Source organism: Orycteropus afer, unplaced genomic scaffold, assembly GCF_000298275.1.
Source record: "Orycteropus afer afer isolate SDZICR_OR568_19922 unplaced genomic scaffold, OryAfe1.0 scaffold00092, whole genome shotgun sequence".
In the NCBI taxonomy this organism is placed as follows: domain Eukaryota; kingdom Metazoa; phylum Chordata; class Mammalia; order Tubulidentata; family Orycteropodidae; genus Orycteropus; species Orycteropus afer.
In genome coordinates this window covers 7713861-7721296 of record NW_006921679.1, presented here as the reverse complement: position 1 = coordinate 7721296, position 7436 = coordinate 7713861, and positions in this window count along the sequence as shown.

The window sequence follows — 7436 nt, the reverse complement described above, 5'->3', positions numbered from 1 at the left end:
GCCCCATCTTCCTTCCGAGGAGTGGCTGGTGGGTTTGAACCGCCAGCCTTCTGGTTAGCAGTCAAGTGCCTTAGGCACTATGCTACCAGAGCTCCTGAGGTAGGATTGGGTGGGATGAATCTTGAATCTCACCTTGCTGAAGGGTGTGACTCCAGTCACCACCCTTAGTTCCCTGGAGGGTGTATATGTGAATGTTCTGGCAATACTCACTCTCTTCCTCTGGATCCTGCCCTTTGTTAGTCAACATCTCACCCTCAGACCTGAGACAGCAGCCAGTTGTCTGACCTGTTGATTTGGGTTCATCAGCACCTGCAACCATGTGAGTGAGAGGAATCCTCCAGACTGATGCCTGACACATGTGTTTGGGAGTTGTCAGCCTCCACCAACATGTGAGCCATTTCTTTGGTGGTTTATGAGTTCTGTAAGGCTTCACAGTGAAATACGGAACCTAAGATGGGAGGAAAAGTACTGAGGGGAGGAAGAGGAGGAAGAGTTGATGTCAGAGATGATGGAGTGGTACAGCAGTTTGGAAAAGTTGGACTTTTGGGATATCTTTAACCTCCGCCTCATAGGGACCAGCCTTGCGCTGATCCTTCTAAGACAAATTATTTGAGCAATTACTACGAAAACAATGAAACACATACATACATGCATGTACATGCACACACACAATTATATGTGCTTATTCTTCTATGAAGGAGCTCTGGTGGTGTAGTGGTTATGGCATTTGACTGCTAACCAGAAGGCCAGTGGTTTAAACCCATTAGCTTCTCTGTGGAAGAAAGATGAGGTAGTCTGCTTCTGTAAAGATTGACAGCCTTAGAAACTCAGTGGGGCTCTCTATAAGTCAATGGGGTCTCTATAAGTCAGAGTTGACTCAACGGCAGTGAGTCCGGTTTTGGTTTATGCTCCTGTTACTTGATTTGTCATCTTTAAATCACAGTTTTCCCTCCAGCCATCAGATGAAATGAACAGGCAGCTTCACCACCTTCTTTTCTCTTTCTCTCTCAATTTTAATTAATTGCATTATTTTTGTATTATATAGGCATATAAAATTTGCATTCTGTTATGTCACCCTAATCCCTATATTTATTTTAATTTTAATTCTATAGTTTAAAATATTCATTGTTCACTGTCATAATTTTCTTGTGAAATTTGGTAATAATCTTGCTAGTTGTCAAGGTAGGTTGAAATGCAGCCTCTTGTAGTCTCCCTGATTTCTTCCATGTTCAACACTATTTATCAGTAATCTTTACACTTAATAAACACCCTGATTGGATATAAAAGCCTTGATAATTTTTTTTTTGTTGATGTCTTCAGGATGTTGTTGTTGTTGTTGTTATGTGCTGTTGAGTCGGCCCCGACTTATAGAGACCCCTCCTTGGGTTTCCGAGGCAGTATCGCTACAGAAGTAGGATTGCCCAACCTTCCTTCCTAGGAGTAGCTGGTGGGTTTGAACTGCCAGCCTTCTGGTTAGCAGTCAAGTGCCTTAGGCACTATGCTACCCGATGGTGGCCCACTATTTTCTGACATTAATGTTTCCACAGAGAAAATCAAGGCCAGTCTGATCTTCCCATTTTTAAAAGTTACGAGGCCTTTTTACTTGGTTACAAGATTTTTCATTTTTAAAGGTCAAAAACTTTCTAAAGGTGAATTTACTATGGGTCATTTTTTCCTTGACACTGTGTTTGTCTCTTCATTATATAAATTTGAAATTATTTTGAAATTTTATTTAATGAAATATATATTTAAATATTAGTTCTATTCCATTGTTTTGGGAATTTTTCTCCTTTTTTTTTGAGAAGTCAATTATGCATCTGTTAGAACTCCTTTGCCTATTGTATATGAATATTTCTTCTTTTAACTTTTTAATAGACAAGTCACTTGACTGCTAACCAGAAGGCTGGTGGTCCAAATCCACCAGCCACTCCTCGGACGGAAGGTTGGGCAATCTACTTCCATAGTGATACCGCCTCGGAAACCCAAGGAGGGGTCACTATGAGTCAAGTTAAGTCAATGGCAGTGAATTTGGTTTGGGCTTTGCTTCCAGTAGGTGTGGTTTGGGCTTTGCTTCTGTGAAGATTGACAGCCTTGGAAACCCAAGGAGGGGTCACTATGAGTCGGGTCTGACTCGACGGCACATAACAACAGCAACAACAACAACATATCCTTCATGATGGTTTGGTTTTCTGTTTTCATATCCTTCACGATGACTTTCATTATGTGCATTCTCCCTTTTGCTCCTTCCAACGTTTTCTTTATAGGATGCTGGCTTTAATTTTCCCTCTCTCTCTTGTCTGAGCTCTGTGAGCCGGTGCACATTCCAGCTTCCTCTGCTGTCTCACCATACTTTCCAGCATTTCTCTTGGCGGTCTTCCTTAATGGAGGCAATTGTGCTCATAAATTCTCTGGATTCAGGGTCATGTTTGATTGACCACATTTTTAAAATTTTGCAATTTTTGATGAGAATTAAATGATTTGTTTTTCATTTGTTGGTAAGTTTAGGTGCTCCTTTTCATATACATACATAATCTATTACATGTGGTTTATGTGGGCAGAAGATTCATGAATTTGATAGACCAAATCACATGATACTTGCAGGGAAGTGTCAGCAGTGACTGGCTTATATTGACAAAAACCTTATTTCTGATTGGTTTATACAATTTACTAGGAGTCAAAATTGACTTGATGGCATCTAACAATAACAACATACTAAATTATACAAGAATGACCATATCAGATATTCAAGATTTTATGAATCTGGTGAAGGAAACTCATAGTCACTCAATCCTAATTACTTGTACTCTTACTATGAATACATATTCAACATATTTAATGGATTTCTCCTCCCATATTTTCCTCTGAGTATATATCCAGCTTTCTAGTGAAGTCATTATACTGCAAAAAGGACAGGCCTATTCATTTCCACCTCTATCCATGAAATAGGGATAAAATTGAACTTTCCACCTTCCTTTATCATCCCCAGTGATATCCTGGAGGCTTTGTCCCCTCTCCTAACCACACAATCATCTTAGCTCTTTCTCTAACTTGACATTTAAGGTGTGATGGTCAGTATCTGTGTGTGATGGTCAGTATCTGTGTGTGGTGGTATCATTTTCAGGGGTCATAACTGTCTCTCAAATAATTCTCAAAAACCAAACTCACTGCCATGGAGTCGATCTTGTTAGTGATCCCCATTGGGTTTCCACAGCTGTAAATCTTTATGTAAGCAGACTGCCCTAACTTTCTTCCTTGAAGCAACTGGTGGGTTTGAACCAGTGATCTTTTGGTTAGCAGCCAAATGCCTTAACCACAACACATCAGAGCTTCTTCTTTTAAATAACTACTACAAAGGACACGTAGGTGGCATATTCTGACCTCCTCTAACTTCGCAAGATGAAGACAGAGTCACCATCAGCAGTCCAAGGCCTATTCCTATGAGGCCAGACATGCCATCACCCTCCAGCCTTTTTACCAACTTTGACACCAACCATCCTTCCCATGGTACTCACTATTTCTCTTCTGGGTTTGATAATTCATTGCAATGGTCACACAGAACTCACAGACAATACTCGTGATTATGGGGTTTATTAGGGAAGTGACAGGCTACAATTCAGGTTCAGGAACATGTTCAGGATACAATTCTTTGATCAGGGAAGTCTCTCCTCTGCTGTGCCCTCAGACACTCTTCTCTGGCCCTTGGCCTCTTGTCCTGGCCTCTGCCTCTGTGACCCAGGTAGGCCTGCCACTCATGGTTCCACTGCCATCATCTCTCCTCTGGGGTGTCTCACCTCTGGGGTATCTCTCAGCAAAGGAGGTCCAGTGCAGGTAGCTTGGGTCCAAGAACATGCTTCACTTCACCTCCAGCTCTACTCTCTTGATGGCAGTGAGATCCCCCCTCTGCCTCTAAAAAAACAACCAAACCAAACACACTGCCATGGAGTCGAATCTGACTCACAGTACCCCTCCTTGGGTTTCTGAGGCAGTATCACTACAGAAGGAGATTGCCCAACCTTCCTTCCAAGGAGTGGCTGGTGGGTTTGAACCGCCAGCCTTCAAATGCCTTAGGCACTACACCTCTGCCTTTGCTGTTGTTTTTGTTGTTATGTGCTGTCAAGTTGGACCGACTCATAGCGACCCGCTCCTTGGGTTTCTGAGGCAATATCACTAGGGAAGTAGATTGCTCAACCTTCCTTCCCAGGAGTGGCTGGTGGGTTTGAACCGCCAGCCTTCTGGTTAGGCACTATGCTACCAGAGCTCCTAGGAAGGTTCATTTTAAGCCTAGCAGAGTGACAAAACTAACCAGTCCAAACATCAGAGTTCTACACACTTTATTTGCGTAGTTCCACCCACTAACCTGGTGTAGTTAGAAAGACTATGGCTAGAAAAGTCATACTAAGTAATTCACTGCACCTCAACTATATATGTATTATTTCCAGAAAACACATTTAATTCTTTTGAGAGCAAAATGTTTCTATTTTTCTCAAAGTACAGCAGTTTTTATTTGCAATTCATCCATAAAAACAACTTCCCTACTGCCACAACCTGTCAACATCAGCTAAGCTTATAGAAGATTTATTTTTTAATTGGGATGTAGTTTCCCTCAAGGATGACAATTTCAAGCAAATAGTCTTAATCGTCAACAATGGGGAGATGAATCCATCAACCAGTGGCATCAATTCTGGCAAAAGATATTGACAGTTTACATGTAGATTGAAAGGAACATGTTGTATGAAAGGAACAATGTCACAGCAAACATAAAAGAAATCTAAACATTAAAACACAAGTATTCTTTCCTTGAGAAAATATTAATAATTACATGGCAAAACCTGCTAAAATGCATAACCATCCATGTAAAGATTATTACTAGTCAGCAATAAAACGCAACAAATAACTCATACACGCAACAACATGGATAAATCTTAAAAACATTGTGCAAAGTGGAAGAAGCCAAGCATAAAGGAATACTAACTTTAGGATTCCATGTTTATGAAGTGCAGCAACAGTCAACTCTAATCTCTATGGACAGAAATCAAACAGATTGGAAATCGACACGATTTTCTAATACAAAAGTGATGGTCTAGATCTTGATTGAGGTGGTAATCACATGGGTGTGTACACTTGTGGAAGTCCTTGAATGGCTGCTAATTGAAAGGTTGAAGGTTGGAGTCTACCCAGAGCTCCTTGCAACAAAAGCCTTGGCAATCTACTTCCAAAAAATCAGCCCTGAAAACCTACAGAGCACAGGTCTATGGTGGCACACGTATGAGTCAGAACCGACTGGCCAGCAACTGGTTTTTATATACTCTTCCAAAATCATCAGACTGTGCATTTAAAGTCTGTATATTTTGTTGTAGGCAATTGTGCCTCAGTTAAGAAATAAGAGAATTACTAAACTAGCTCTGTTCTTTTAAAGCTTTTTCAGGGGATTTGAACAAACCCACCAGCCACTCCCCGGAGGGAAGGTTGGGCAATCCTACTTCTGTAGTGATACCGCCTCGGAAACCCAAGGAAGGGTCGCTATGAGTCAGGGCCGACTCGACGGCACATAACAACAACAACAACAACAGGAAAAGCTTTTATAACAGCAAACTCTTGGGAGAGATTTTTACTTAATGTTTCTTAGTCTTCCTAACACATGGAGAAATGTCATGAAAAGAGTATTAGTTTGACAGTAGACAAGCTGTGTAAACTACCTGACCAACTTTTTTTTAACCTCAGAGCCATAGTTTTTCTATATGGGAATAGAAATGACAAACAAAACCTTGTAGGGTTACTGTGAAGATATACACATATATAACCAAAAAAAAAAACAATCACTACCATTGAGTCGTTTCTGACTCATAGCAACCCCCATTGGGTTTCTGACGCTGTAAATCTTTTATGGAAATAGATTGCCTCATCTTCCTTCCGCAGAGCAGCTAGTGGGCTTGAACCACTGACCTTCAGGTTAGCAGTCAAGTGCCTTATCCACTAGGCCACAAGAGTGCTCTCTCTCGCTCTCTCTCTCTCTCTCTCAAAGCAGGTATCTACACCACCAGAGCTCCCTATCTATCTGTCTATCAATCTATCTATCTATGTTTAAAACCTACTAGCACACATTTGGTGATCAATAAATGGCAGCTGGTTCCATGCATGGCAGAAGTACTGCATACATTTCATTTTTGCTAACCTACAAGAGTCTTGAGTCTCAAGAATTCTGTGCCCAGATGAAGTTCTCACAAAGACATTGATATTCTGTCCAATCATGCAAGTTAGTCTCCTTAGAATGTGATGACCGCTCCCTGTGTGGGGTGTGGCAGATGGAGGCGATGGAATTTTCTCTCTCCTGGATGATTTTAATGGCCTCCTAAATGGTCTACTCACACAGCCTCCCTGGCCCTCTCCACACTGCTGCCTGATGATCCTTTCAAAATACAAGTGTGTTCAGCTACCTTCCACTCCTACCCCACTTCTCTTCAAAGAGTTTCCATACCTACAGAGTTTATCCTGTAACTGGCCTACTGGTGGTTTGAGCCTGCCCACCTCTCTTTGTTCACTTGACTTCCAATTCCTTCCCAGGCCTAGTCCTGAACACTCTTTCATCATGTAAACTCCCATCATCCTCAGTTCTTAACTCCAATGTCATGTTCTCAGTGAGAGTTCCTGACCTACTTGCTTAGGACCAACTCACTCTCAGAGATTCTAATGGCACCATTCTCTCTCTTTCATTGCACTTATCACAATTTTGACTTCAAAATTCTTTGTGTTGATGATCAAGTAATGTTTGCCCTTTCCAAAAAAATCACAAACTCTGTGAAGTCAGAAAATAAGTCTATGTCTATCTTCCATTGTATCATCAAGTCCTAGTATCAAAAACAAAACAAAACAAAAAACCCAAACTCACTGCCATCAAGTCAATTCAAATCATAGAGACCCCTCCTAAGGTTTCTAAGGCGGTATCTCTACAGAAGTACATTGTGCAATCTTCTTTCTAAGGAGTGGATGGTGGGTTTGAACCACCAGCCTTCTGGTTAGCAGTCAAATGCCTTAGGCACTGTGCCACCAGAGCTCCCAACTCCTAGTATAGAGTCTACCATATGTGCAGTGCTCATTATCTATTTGTTAAGTGAAAGCATGTGTGCACTTTGCACTACAGTTGTCTTGGACATGAATGAGATCAAGTACCTGTGGATGAGGATTGTGATACTGATTTATGGAACAAGAGATCATGTGAGAATCTGAGGGTGAAAAGGGTATTTTTAAAAAAGTAAATAAAAATGTGTTGGCTGAAGAATGGGCAGATTAATTCAAAGAGAAGAGGGTGGATAGAATTAGGAAATAAGATTTAAAAAAAAATTAACCATTGTATTTTCAAGCCATTTTATGTTTTTCTTATGCTCATAAATACACAGGCAACCATATATATATATATATATATATGATTTTCTGGGGTG